The sequence below is a fragment of the Mytilus galloprovincialis genome, chromosome 5, assembly GCF_965363235.1.
Source record: "Mytilus galloprovincialis chromosome 5, xbMytGall1.hap1.1, whole genome shotgun sequence".
Classification (NCBI taxonomy): Eukaryota; Metazoa; Mollusca; class Bivalvia; order Mytilida; family Mytilidae; genus Mytilus; species Mytilus galloprovincialis.
In genome coordinates this window covers 73,727,505-73,742,384 of record NC_134842.1, presented here as the reverse complement: position 1 = coordinate 73,742,384, position 14,880 = coordinate 73,727,505, and the positions used below count along the sequence as shown (strand labels likewise).

General features: G+C 33.6%; 1 long non-coding RNA gene across 1 annotated transcript; it reads right to left on the bottom strand.

Moving 5' to 3' along the window:
* Positions 1-6,299: 6,299 nt before the first annotated feature.
* LOC143076398 (uncharacterized) lies at positions 6,300-11,890 on the bottom strand. The gene is made up of 2 exons (XR_012978636.1): positions 11,592-11,890; positions 6,300-7,174 (listed from the first exon to the last, which is right to left on the bottom strand). It is a non-coding gene; the product is annotated as an uncharacterized LOC143076398 (long non-coding RNA).
* Between the last annotated feature and the right edge of the window lie 2,990 nt (positions 11,891-14,880).

The following is a 14,880-nucleotide window of genomic DNA, read 5'->3' as shown; positions in this document are numbered from 1 at the left end:
AGTTGTCCAATTCATCTGAAAATTTTAGAGCAGATAGATCTGGACTTGATAAACAATTTCTCCCACTGTCAGATTTGCTCTAAATGCTTTGGTTTTTAAGTTATAAGCCCAAAACTGCATTTTACCCCTATGTTCTATTTTGAGCCATGTCAGCCATCTTGGTTGGTTGGCCGGGTCACCGGACACATTTTTTAAACTAGATACCCCAATGATGATTGTGGCCAAGTTTGATTTTATTTGGTCCAGTAGTTTCAGAGGAGAAGATTTTTGTAAAAGATAACTAAGATTTACGAAAAATGGTTAACAATTGACTATAAAGGGCAATAACTCCTAAAGGGGTCAACTGACCATGTTGGACCTGTCGACTTATTTGTAGATCTTACTTTGCTGAACATTATTGCTGTTTACAGTTTATCTCTATCTATAATAATATTCAAGATCACCAAAAACAGCAAAATTTCCTTAAAATGACCATTTCAGGGGCAGCAACCCAACAACGGAATGTCCGATTCATCTGAAAATTTCAGGGCAGATAGATCTTGACCTTATGAACAATTTTACCCCATGTCACATTTGCTCTAAATGCTTTGGTTTTTGAGTTATAAGCCAAAAACTGCATTTTACCCCTATGTTCTATTTTTAGCCATGGCGGCCACCTTGGTTGGTTGGCTGGGTCACCGGACACATTTTTTAAACTACAAACCCCAATGATGATTATGGCCAAGTTTGGTTAAATTTGGCCAAGTAGTTTCAGAGGAGAAGATTTTTCTAAAAGATTACTAAGATTTACGAAAAATGGTTAAAAATTGACTATAAAGGGCAATAACTCCTAAAGTGGTCAACTGACCATTTCGGTCATGTTGACTTATTTGTAGATCTTACTTTGCTGAACATTATTGCTGCTTACAGTTTAGCTCTATCTATAATAATATTCAAGATAATAACCAAAAACAGCAAAATTTCCTTAAAATTACCATTTCATGGGCAGCAATCCAACAACGGAATGTCCGATTCATCTGAAAATATCAGGGCAGATAGATCTTGACCTGATGAACAATTTTACCCCGTCACATTTGCTCTAAATGCTTTGGTTTTTGAGTTATAAGCCAAAAACTGCATTTTACCCCCACGTTCTATTTTTAGCCATGGCGACCATCTTGGTTGGTTAGGCGGGGCAGCGGACACATTTTTAAACTACATACCCCAATGATAATTATGGCCAAGTTTGGTTAAATTTGGCCCAGTTGTTTCAGAGAAGATTTTTCTAAAAGATTACTAAGATTTACGAAAAATGGTTCAAAATTGACTATAAAGGGCAATAACTCCTAAAGTGGTCAACTGACCATTATTTGTAGATCTTACTTTGCTGAACATTATTGCTGTTTTCAGTTTATCTCTATCTATAATAATATTCAAGATAATAACCAAAAACAGCAAAATTTCCTTAAAACTACCATTTCAGGGGCAGCAACCCAAAAACAAAATGTCTGATTCATCTGAAAATTTCAGGGCAGATAGATCTTGACCTGATGAACAATATTACCCCATGTCAGATTTGCTCTTAATGCTTTGGTTTTTGAGTTATAAGCCAAAAACTGCATTTTACCCCTATGTTCTATTTTTAGCCATGGCGGCCATCTTGGTTGGTTGGCCGGCCGGGTCACCGGACACATTTTTTAAACTAGATACCCCAATGATGATTGTGGCCAAGTTTGGTTAAATTTGGCCCAGTAGTTTCAGAGGAGAAGATTTTTGTAAAAGCTAACGACGGATGACGACGACGACGGACGCCAAGTGATGAGAAAAGCTCACTTGGCCCTTTGGGCCAGGTGAGCTAACAATATTCAAGATAATAACAAAATAACAGCAAAATTTCCTCAAAATTACCAATTCAGGGGCAGCAACCTAACAACCGATTATCCGATTCATCTGAAAATTCCAGGGCAGATAGATCGTGACCTGAACAACAATTTTATTTCCTGTCAGATTTGCTCTTAATGCTTTGGTTTTTGAGTTATAAGCCAAAAACTGCATTTTACTCCATGTTCTATTTTTAGCCATGGCGGCCATCTTGGTTTGTTGGCCGAGTTACCGGACACATTTTTTAACAAGATACCCTAATGATGATTATGGCTAAGTTTGGTTAAATTTGGCCCAGTAGTTTCAGAGGAGATTTTTCTAAAAGATTACTAAGATTTACGAAAAATGGTTAACAAGAGTGCACACACAGAAATGTCTCGCCTTCTTTACTAATTATGTTGATACTCCTAAATCTAAAGCTTCATTACGACTGTCACATAGACTTAACACGAACCATGAAAATAAGGGCAAGGTCAGTTGAACCATATGCCAGGCAGACAGCTAACAATGCTTCCATACAACAAATATAGTTGACCTATTGCTTATAGTTTAAGAAAATAGACTAAAACACAAAAACTTAACACTGAGCAATGAACCTTGAAAACCAGGTCAAGGTCAAATAAAACCTGCACGACTGACATATAGATCATAAAATATTTCCATACACAAAATATAGTTGACCTATGACATATAGTATTAGATAAAAAGACCAAAACTTAAAAACTTAACTATAACCACTGAACCATGAAAATGAGGTCAAGGTCACATGACATCTGCCCGCTAGACATGTACACCATACAATCATTCCATACAAAAAATATAGTAGACCTACCGGTATTGCATAAAGTATGAGAAAAACAGACCAAAACACAAAAACTTAAATATAACCACTGAACCATGAAAATGAGGTCAAGGTCAGATGACACCTGCCAGTTGGACATGTACACCTTACAGTCCTTCCATACACCGAATATACTAGACCTATTGCTTATAGTATCTGAGATATGGACTTGACCACCAAAACTTAACCTTGTTCACTGATCCATGAAATGAGGTTGAGGTCCATGAAGACCTTGCAAGGTACGCACATACTAAATATAGTTATCCTATTACTTACAGTAAGAGAGAATTTAACATTGCAAAAAATCTGAACTTTTTTTTCAAGTGGTCACTGAACCATGAAGATGAGGTCAAGGACAATGGACATGTGACTGAAGGAAATTTCGTAACATGAGGCATCTATATACAAAATATGAAGCATCCAGGTCATCCACCTTCTAAAATATATAGCTTTTAAGAAGTGAGCTAACACCGCCGCCGCATCACTATCCCTGTCGAGCATTCAGCAACAAAAGTTGCAGGCTCAACAAAAATGGACTATAAAGGGCAATAACTCCTAAAGTGGTAAACTGACCATTTTGGTCCTGTTGACTTATTTGTAGATCTTACTTTGGTGAACATTATTGCTGTTTACAGTTCATCTCTATCTATAATAATATTCAAGATAATAACCAACAAGAGTGCACACGCTGAAATGTCTCGCCTTCTATACTAATCATTGATATTATGTTGATAGTCCTAAGTATAAAGCTAAGCTTTAATACAACTGTCACATAAACTTAACATTAACCAAGATAACTACACAAAGACCAATGAACCTTGAAAATGAGGTCAAGGTCAGATGAACCATGCCAGGCAGACATGTACAGCTAACAATGCTTCTATACAACATATATAGTTGACCTCTTACTTACTTATAGTTCAAGAAAAATAGACCAAAACACAGAAACTTAACACTGTGCAATGAACCGTGAAAATGAGGTCACGGTCAAATAAAACCTGCGCGACTGACATAAAGATCATAAAATATTTCCATACACCAAATATAGATGACCTACAGCATATAGTATTAGATAAAAAGACCAAACTCAAAAACTTAACTTTGACCAGTGAACCATGAAAATGAGGTCAAGGTCACATGACATCTGCCCGCTAGATAGGTAGACCTTACAATCATTCCATACAACAAATATAGTAGACCTATTGCATATAGTATGAGAAAAACAGACCAAAACACAAAAATTTAACTATAACCACTGAACCATGAAAATGAGGTCAAGGTCAGATGACACCTGCCAGTTGGACATGTACACCTTAGTCCTTCCATACACCGAATATACTAGCCCTATTGCTTGTAGTATCTGAGATATGGACTTGACCACCAAAACTTAACCTTGTTCACTGATCCATGAAATGAGGTCGAGGTCAAGTGAAAACTGTCTGACAGACATGAGGACCTTTTCAAGGTACGCACATATCAAATATAGTTATCCTATTACTTATAAGAGAGAATTCAACATTACAAAAAATCTTTAACTTTTTTTTCAAGTGGTCACTGAACCATGAAAATGAGGTAAAGGACATTGGACAAGTGACTGACGGAGACTTCGTAACATGAGGTATCTATATACAAAGTATGAAGCATCCAGGTCTTCCACCTTCTAAAATATAAAGCTTTTAAGAAGTTAGCTAACACCGCCACCGCCGGATCACTATCCCTATGTCGAGCTTTCTGCAACAAAAGTTGCAGGCTCGACAAAAACAGCAAAATTTCCTTAAAATTACCATTTCAGGGGCAGCAACCCAACAACGAAATGTCCGATTCATCTGAAAATTTCAGGGCAGATAGATCTTGACCTGATGAACAATATAATCCCATGTCAGATTTGCTCTAAATGCTTTGGTTTTTGAGTTATAAGCCAAAAACTGCATTTTATCCCTATGTTCTATTTTTAGCCATGGCGGCCATCTTGGTTGGTTGGCCGGGTCACCGGACACATTTTTTAAACTAGATACCCCAATGATGATTGTGGCCAAGTTTGGTTAAATTTGGCCCAGTAGTTTCAGAGGAGAAGATTTTTGTAAAAGTTAACGCAGGACGATGACGGACGCCAAGTGATGATTAAAGCTCACTTGGCCTTTCGGCCAGGTGAGCTAAAAATAGCAAAAATTTCCTTAAAATTACCAATTCAGGGGCAGCAACCTAACAACGGGTTGTCCAATTCATCTGAAAATTTCAGGGCAGTTAGATCTTGACCTGATAAACAATTTAACCCCATGTCAGATTTGCTCTAAATGCTTTGGTTTTTGAGTTAAAAGCCAAAAACTGCATTTTACCCCTATGTTCTATTTTTAGCCATGGCGGCCATGTTTTTTGATGAAATGGGAATTAAAACACAAACTTTATTCTAGATACCCTAGGGATCAATCAGATGAAGTTTGGTTTGAATTGGTTCAGTAGTTTCAGAGAAGATCTTTGAAATAGTTTATGACGACGACGACGGACGCCAAGTGATGGCAAAAGCTCACATTTCCTTTTAGGAAAGGTGAGCTAAAAATAATCTCATTTCCCTATCTAACTTCCCATACCTGGCTTAGCAGGGTAAAGATTGGGAAACAAACAATATATTATTTTAGGCCTAATCTTGCAACATTTGAACAACAATGATGTAAAGTCTATATCCTGGATTAAGTTGTTTTACAAAGGCACGATAAATATACTACATAAGAAGTATCAAAAGTTTTATTGATTATTAATTGTCCCATTATTTGTTAAACAGATTATAGCATCCTGCTTCCTTCCGTTCTATCAAAAATAAATTACAAACAAGAGGCTCCATCTACACAGGGTTGTGTCATTTCTAGAGAGATATTTCTATACTACATTTGGCTTTGTGGGGGTCCTAACAAACACATATATTTTGATTGTACACATACAGGTAATGACAAGCTTCAATATTTATTGTTGTTTGCAGAACTTGGTTTTTACACATAAAACACATTTATAGTTAATTTTAAATAAAGATTTTTTTATTAGAAAAACTTAACGTTTTAATTTTGCATGGTCTTTTCACAGTAAATATTTATTAAATTTTCTTGTGCTGATTTGTACAAGCAAACCCTCTGAAAAACAGATTGATTGATGTTAACTTAATGTCCAGTGGCAAATGTTTCTAGTTAAAACACGATAACTAACAAAATTTGATCCCTCTTTTCTAAGATAACGGCTATTGATATGATACAACCCTGTTTATGAAAGTCTTTCCACATATGTATCAAACATTATGATATGATAATTAAGCACTACAATGTATAATTCTGTGAAAATACAGTAATTCTCATTAGGCCATACAAATATCCATAACTGGAGTGTTATAAGTTCAAAGATTAATGAGGTGGGAGGCCCTATCATTTCTACTTTATATAATTCACAATACTGGAACTTGTCTCTTCAGTTAAAAAGACCTGTTCAACAATTTATTTCTGACAGAAACAGAATCTGACTGTTGCCAAAGTACAAACAAATCTCAACAATTATAACCAAATACAATTTACATTATACATTGTTATCGTGGTTATTTCAAATCATTCTTTTGTGCAAAATTAAAAAAAAACATTCAAATTCGTTAAATGCACCAGCAAAGATTAGCATGTATTAAAAAACATGTTAGAAAAAGAAGGGAGGGAACAATTAATTCTTTGTTCTGCATTTTATAATACTTTTGACATTTGTAAATTGGCATTTATACAAAATTTTTAGAAAAAATCTAGTCTATTTCCTTCATTGTTTATATTTACTATTGTTCATGGCTATCTGATCATACCACACATTTCCCTTGGGAGGACGTATTACTGTTGATATCAGATATGTCTTAAAATGACAATCTCAACACACATACATGTATAAAATAGAAAGTATAGGAAAAACAATATTTAAATAACAAACATTAGATAATTCAATGTTTAAATAAAGTCTTAATTCTTCTGGTAACATTAATCCATGAACAATCTAAACAAAACAAAAAAATTATTCATCACAATTTAAAGTTCTCAGAGAAAATTTTTTGAAATCCATGGCAACAAACGGACACGAATGTTTAACCACACAAACTCATCTATCAGAAGCAGGATAAACGATAAGATGATAGTTCTTGCTGTACTTTAAAAGGTCGTGGTATTTCCATGGCAACAGTCATTGAGTGCACCAATTTGAATAACTGCACTGCCACTTGTTAGTGACACAAAGTTTAAGCAGTAAAGTTATGATTCATAGAGCTATGTTTGAAAGTTTTATACACAATGCTGTCAATATAAGTCCTAAATCTTTTTCAATTTAGCTTCAATATCTGCCTCATCTAAATCACCTAGGTCATTTGCTTGCACTTCTATTTTAATAGCTTGTAATTTCTTTTTTACAGCATCTTTACTGGATGCATATATCATCTTTTCTTTCATTGGAGCTTCATCTGGACTCCTGAAAACCAAAGAAATCAGTTTAATTAAAAACATCATTAGAGTTGTATATATGTTACAGTAAATAGGTGAAATTAGGAATTACATGTAATTATGTAATTCCCGATGCACTTAGTATATACAAGTAATTCCTAAAACTTCCCAGTAATTACCAGTAATTACTGATTTTAAAATGAATTTTTACACCTATTTACTAACTGTTAAAACAATGTTGTAATATGGTCAACTGATCAAAAGTTATGGTAATACTAATTAGAAAATCAGCGAGTATTCAGCTATCAAAATTTTAAGGGTTTTGTAGAACCCAGTGTCTCGCCTATTTTTGCTGTGAGTCGCAGGCCCAACAAAAATAGGAAAAAAAATATTTATAATTTTCCTCTAGATACTACATGTATCTTTTGACTAGTTCTGTAAGAACCTTCTATCAAAATTTGTTAAAAATTCAGATCTTAACTTTAACTGCAGAGTGTACATGTATGTTATGTTAACTGGAAACAAGAATGTGTCCTCAGTACACGAATGCCCCACTCGCACTATCATTTTCCATGTTCAGTGGACCGTGACATTGGGGTAAAAACTCTAATTTGGCATTAAAATTAGAAAGATCATATCATAGGGAACATGTGTACCAAGTTTGAAGTCGATTGGACTTCAACTTCATCAAAAACTACCTTGACCAAAAACTTTAACCTGAAGCGGGACAGACGGACGAACAGACGAACGGACGCACAGACCAGAAAACATAATGCCCCCTACTACCGTATGTGGGGCATAAATAAATAGTCCGTTTAAATAAGTAATATACGCATAGTTTTTTTTACAAACTTTATTTCTAGATATTATCTTATGATCATAAACAAGCTTCTGTCCAATTTTGGTAGAAATCCAGGATATTTTGAGAAAGTTATTAAAATTTAAAAAGTTTAACCACAGTGTGAATGTAATGTTAACTGGCATGAAAACTAAGTCCCTTTATAAGGAAAGTACGGAAAAACTTGATTTTATTTTTACAAAATTTACTTCTTGAAATTTATCTTTTGATCATAAACAACTGAAGCTTCTGTTCAAGTTTGGTAGAAATCCAGGATAATTTGAGAAACTTATCAAAATTTAAAAAATATAACCACAGAGCGAATATTTGTGGACGCCGCTGGCGACGGAATTATTAGGTTGGTTCGCTATGTCTCGCTTTTGCGACAAAAAACGCAGGCTCGACGAAAAGGAAAAGAATGTCAACATTGAAAGTAAAACAAAAGGGATGGACCATTTAGTTGACTTTGTCAATCCACAAAAAGATCATTTTATACAGGAAGAAACGATGATAAAATTTTGTTGGGGTAAAAATGTATATAAGCTTAAGTTTTGAGGTCTTGAAGAACTCATAAAAACACGGAAATATGAAAATGTGACCGCCATCAATTTGTATAAATTTGTTTGTGAAGAATATCAGCTTCATTGCAAATGTCTGACAAAAGAAGTCGTAGTTAAACCTATTTTGTAAAAGGAATTTAACTCATGTTATTGGCCAAGTTGATATGCAGAGTATGCCTGGTGGAGATTTTAATATAACAAAATTATGAGATTTTAAGAATTATCAAGATCATTTAACCAAGTTTGCCATAATCTAATGTCTATCTTAAAAAAATAGCTGACTAAATTGCCTATAAATTTCTCAAAAATGTTTTTCTCAATTTTGGATTGATATCATTGTGTTGCATGCTCAAAATGATTTTTAGGGAGTTTCAAAACTTATAAAACAACCATTTTCCAGTTTCAATTCACAAACACTGAAGTGTATGCACTTTTAATGTGCCTTATAATCCTTGATCCTTAAGTAAGCCCTAAAAATCCTTTCCCTTTACTTTCTAATTTGATATCTTGAATTTTGTCTTTAATTTTTAAATAAAAATATCAGGTTAGTAAATAGCTGTAAAAATGACAAAAAAAATCAGTAAATACCTGTAATCACTGAAACAACTAGTAAATACATGTAATTACTAAATTGACTAGTGATTACAGGTATTTACTGAAAAAGTATGAAATGTTTAGTAATTACGTGTAATTCCTAATTTCACCTACCGTATTTATTCTATTTAAAGCCCCCCTACCCAAAATCGAGCGTTCAGAACTTTTGACTTCAAATAAACGCCCCCATTTTGTAGTTAAAAAAAATAAAATTGAAACTTAACCATTACAATATTGCAAAGACATCGACCCGGTCACTCAGAAACATGAAACGAAAAATCAATAATGCCCATGTTTTAATCCACTCCGATAATCCAACACAGTGTGTACAAGTTCCAGTTTCCAGCTAGGCCGTTTTCAGAGGGCGCGGCGCCCGCCCTTTTCCGAGTGGCGCCCTGTGCCCTTTTTACAGTTTTCAGGGCGCCCTGCCTTTTTTGAAGATCGATTGCATATTAATTTGCGTATTGATATGATACGCTAATTACTAAATTTTACCTGGGGAAAAGATTATGACTTTGTTTACCACCCCAAGCTAATCAATGGTTACAACTGGTGTCATAATCTGTTGTTATAGGTAATCCGTTTATCGGATGGGTCATTAATGATCATCAACATTAATTCGTTCAAATATAATCGGTCAGTCGGCAATTATCTTTGAAGAAATGTGCATACCACAACTTGGGCACAATTTGCGATGTTTACCGTAGTTTCATGGAAGAATCGTAATGACAGAAAGTTGGAAAACCATTATAAACTCGTTGAAGACATTGTTTTACTTGTTTTCTGTAAAATAAACAGAAAATTCAGACGTATTTGTCATTGACTGCCTTCATTTTTGATACGAAAATAACAAAATCGGCCTCCATATTGTGATCATATTTACATCATATTTACGTACTGTTTATAATCCTCCAAAGAAGGAGCACACCCGAATAAAGAAAGATAACTCAATCTGATTTTTTTCCTAGCATTGAGTAACCCATTTACATATTCTAAAATGTGTCTCCATACTTCTTGCTTAAGAATATATATGTTTAGGTATTTATTTTGACTTATGGGAAAAGTTAAAGAGGGTCTTAGTAGCAGTGTTGGTAGGGTGCCTTGGTCATCTTTTTCTGTATTCTTTATTTTTGATACTATTTTTCACTGTTGCTTTATATCCTAAAATTGCCATCAAACACAGCAGGGGTAGAAAGGTGAAACTGGTAAAATGTGGTAGACCATAGAAACAGTATGAAACAGATCTTCTTTCAAAACATACTGCATATAAGGTTCAACTGTGCCAAGCAATGATAAAAAAACTTGTGTGACAAGCTGCTTGACAAGTTTTTCAGCCTTAAAAGTAGAAAGATAGAGTTCTATATGGGCTTAAGATGTTGTTCTTGTATAACCTGTGATTCAACGAATAAACACAAATGTTTGTTTAACATCTTTTATTAAAATATGCCCTTTTTATATTATCATATCGCGCGTTAAATGCCCTTTTTCAGGATTGGCACCCTGCCCTTTTGAAAACCTAGCTGGAACACTGAGTTCCAAAATAGATCTGTCAGTTACACAGTACGCTGTTGAAATTATGTTCCATTGATATGCACGCTTGTTCATTCGAAAATTTTAACAAATTATTTGATGAGGTCACATTACCGATAAACGCTATTTATAGATTATGGAGACAATAAGAAACACGTTTATGTTACTATAGTCTGTTTCAACAAAATTCAGGTAAAGGTCAATGAAGTAAGGTACGAAATTCGTTTCTCTAATTGTCGCCCCCCTTTCGGAAATTGTCTCCGTTTGTCATGTACATGGTCATAGGGATTGGAATGTGCCCACCATTTTACATTTGAAACTATTTGATGTATAGAGTTTTTAAAATCTTTCAATATATAAGTAAATTGGTGTTCCTATTCAATTTGAAGGACATAAACATTTTCAGATGTAACAAAGGCGGGCATGAATTTCATTACAAAATTGCTTGTCTCAGCTGGGAATAGAATCTGGAACCTCTAGACCGACTATGTTACAAGGCAGCGCCTTAACGGACTGAGCTAAAGAAGTACTTCCTTAGCTCAACCACTTACTGCTGACTAAGTATCTTCTTAATGTTCTAAGGGAAGCTATCCTGTCACACAGAGAAGAATGTTCACAATACATGCATGTTCGAGGCCATGATAGGTTGGGAACAACCCCCAAAATGAGGTTATTCAAGAATGGCAAGATGGACATCTAATGTATGTTTCAGGTTGTTTGTATCACTAGTCTTATTGAGACAACGTTTATTCTGTTTTATAATCTTGCTTTCTACATAGTTTCTATCGTCTCATACTTCACGACACACGCTTTTGGACTTCAAACCTGCAAACCGGAAGTGAATGCCGGTTTTTCAGAAAAATGTGAGCTTTGTATTTGAATAGGAACTAGTTTTGTACATAAGGGTAGCCCACTTTACTCACCACGAAACAAGAATGATTTTACTATGTTTTTGTCCATTTTCTGTGGTGTAGTTGTAATCGTATAAAACGTATCTTGGTTCTTTCGGCGGCAGAATTTTCTTTAGTTCTTCAAAGGGTAAGGTTCCGGCCTCAAATTCGTGTTCGGCCACTATTTGCCTCTTCTCTTCCTTATTTATTAACAGTACTAGAGCGTCTAATAAATGCTTTGTTTTCAGTTTGGTGTCGTATGTTTTTACAACGCCATCACACAGACCAACTCCTGACATAGCCATCTTGAAAGAAAAAGAAAATATAACTAGTTCCGGTTTGATAGGACAGGTGAACCCATGTAGGATCGAAATCGAGACGAAATGTATGGCATACAAATGCTTCTTTCATCTATTTATTTATTTTAATAAGACTATCATTTAACCTGAAATTAATTTGAAAAATATATATAAGACGACAAAGAAAAGATATTGATAAGTATTTATGCATAACATTTTGGTCGATCGATTCCGATCCTGAAAGTTATGTGACATCATTAGGGGTGGGTTTTCGAAAAGTGTGCATGGCTATATATGGACATGTGAGTCACATGTGAGATCTAAGAGAAAAAAATGTCCTTTTGAGGCTAATAAAACGAGACCAAAATTTTTATTCTAATAATGTAAGGTTTTATTTCTATTGAAGGCTAGAATTAAGGGTGAAAATAAAAATACGAAAAACTTATGAACCTACCTATCTTGTCATCTTGTGCATTATTTTTTGTCAGTTTGTGTGTTTTTATTTATTTAAAATTGTAGTATTTTTTAACCTCTGTGTGCTCGAGTCCTTTTTGTACTAAGCATCTATATATAGATAAATGTATTTTTTAACTTATTTATTTAAGTAAACCTTTGGAGTCTAGACAGAAAACATTTTCTAATTTGAATCTAATTAAGAAGTAGACGGATTTTTTAAATTATTATTTTTTTGGGGGGGAGGGGGGGTTATAGAACAACTGTTTATGTATATATCTGTATAGTTTATTACGCCCCTAAATGCTCAATTGATTTAATAGAAATCTTAGAACATATAAAAAGTATGCAAAACTTAGAAAGTATAAAAAAAAGGGAATTTAAAAATGTAATTCTAAATCGTCTAGAAAATTTGGAAACTGAAAACCCTAAGGAGTATTGGAAACTTGTGAACCTCCTACGCAATGAGAACACGGATAAGCCAGAAAATAATATTGATGGTGAAACCTGGTACAAATATTTTGCTTCTTTAGCATCTATTCCAATAGACAAACATGATCAAATAAAAAAGATTGAAGAGAAATTAAAGTTACTAGAAAGTAATATAACCAGCTTCACACTTTTAGATAACAAGATATCAGAAGCTGAACTAAATAAAGCATTTAAAAAGCTTAAATCAGACAAAAGTCCTGGATTAGATAATATAAGCAATGAGATGCTTAAGGCATCTCAATCTTTTATTAACACAATTTTACTAAAACTTTTTAATGCAGTTTTCACCTCTGGTATATACCCAAGTGAATGGTCAAAGAGTTTTATTTGTCCAATATTCAAAGCCGATGATAGAAAAAAACCTGAAAATTACAGAGGAATTGCTATAAACAATAGTATCGGAAAACTATTTAATATTATTTTAAATAACAGATTTGACCTTTTCTTATAGGGTTCTCCAAAAAAGCACGTACCTCTGACAATATTTTTGTATTAAGATGTATCATTGAAAAATATTTAAAGACTGGAAATAAAAAATTATTCGCATGTTTTGTCGATTTTCGAAAAGCTTTCGATAAAGTCATACACATTGGTATTATGTATAAACTACAACTTTGTAATATAAATAATTATTTTTATAGAATATTAAAATCTATGTACCGGTATACCAAAGACAGATTATGTGTAAAAATAAATGATAAAATGACAGAGTTCATTGTATCAGGGGTTGGTGTAAGGCAGGGGGACATTTTAAGTCCAAATTTATTTAAATTTTTCATAAATGAACTTCCAAAAATTTTGCTGGAAAAGTCAGAATCAGTTTGTTTAAATAACGAAAAGATACCATGTCTCCTATATGCTGATGACCTGGTCATTTTTTTCAGAATCTAGAGCAGGGCTTCAAGACAAACTTGATATTTTATATAACTATTGTAATGAATGGTGTCTTGAAGTCAACTCCCAAAAAACCAAAATATTTATATTTAATAATAATGGACATTTGATAAAAGATGACTTCCATATAGGGGAGGAAAAAATAGACTGTGTAAAGCAGTATAAATACTTGGGTCTTATAATTCAAAACACTGGTAAATTTACTGAGGCTAGAAAACAACTTTACCAAAAAAGTCTTAAAGCCTGTTTTAAGCTCTGTAGGGACTTGAAATCCTCAAAACCTAGTATTGGTACTTTTCTTCATTTATTTGATCATTGTATTAAACCTATTATTTTATATGGTTGTGAAAACTGGGGCACTATTAATATAACCCCTAAGAGAAAATCATCATCTCTCTTTGATATATTTAAGGATTGGGAGTCTGAAAAACTTCACCATAAATTTTGTAAATATATCCTTGGAGTTACTAAATTGTGCACTAATATAGGAGTTCTTACAGAACTAGGAAGATATCCTCTTTACATAGACATGTTAAAACAAGTCTTCATGTATTGGCACAGACTTGAGAATTCCCCATCAAACCTGCTGAATAATGCATATAAGGAGTATATGCATTTACATAGCTTAAACAAAGGTAATAATTCCTGGTACACTAATATACTCTTTTATGGGGAAAAGTTAAACTTTAATTTGGCTTATTGTAAAACCCTAAGTAAATATAAATTTAAAAAATCACTTAAACAATGTCTCCGAAACAGTTTTCTTGAGACTTGGAAAGTAACCAGAGATTCTTATTTACAGGATAAAGGTAAATTGAGTACTTATTTTCATTTGGTAAAGAAACCTATCTATCCTCTATAAATAATGGCAATTGTCGAATTCTTACTAAATTTAGGTTAAGTAATCACAAATTAAGAGTTGAAACTGGTCGTCATGAACGCAGAGTAAATATGTCAGGTAAATTAGAGAGTATTCCACGATGTGAAAGACTTTGTCAATATTGTAATTTGAATGTGACTGAGGATGAACACCATTTTTTATTGCAATGTCCTCTATATGTAACTTCAAGAACCATTTTACTTGATGATTTATTTATGGAATATCCAAAACTAAGAATACTTAATTCGCAAAACCTATTTATATGGATTATGACAAATGATAATGATAATTTTATTAAAAAATT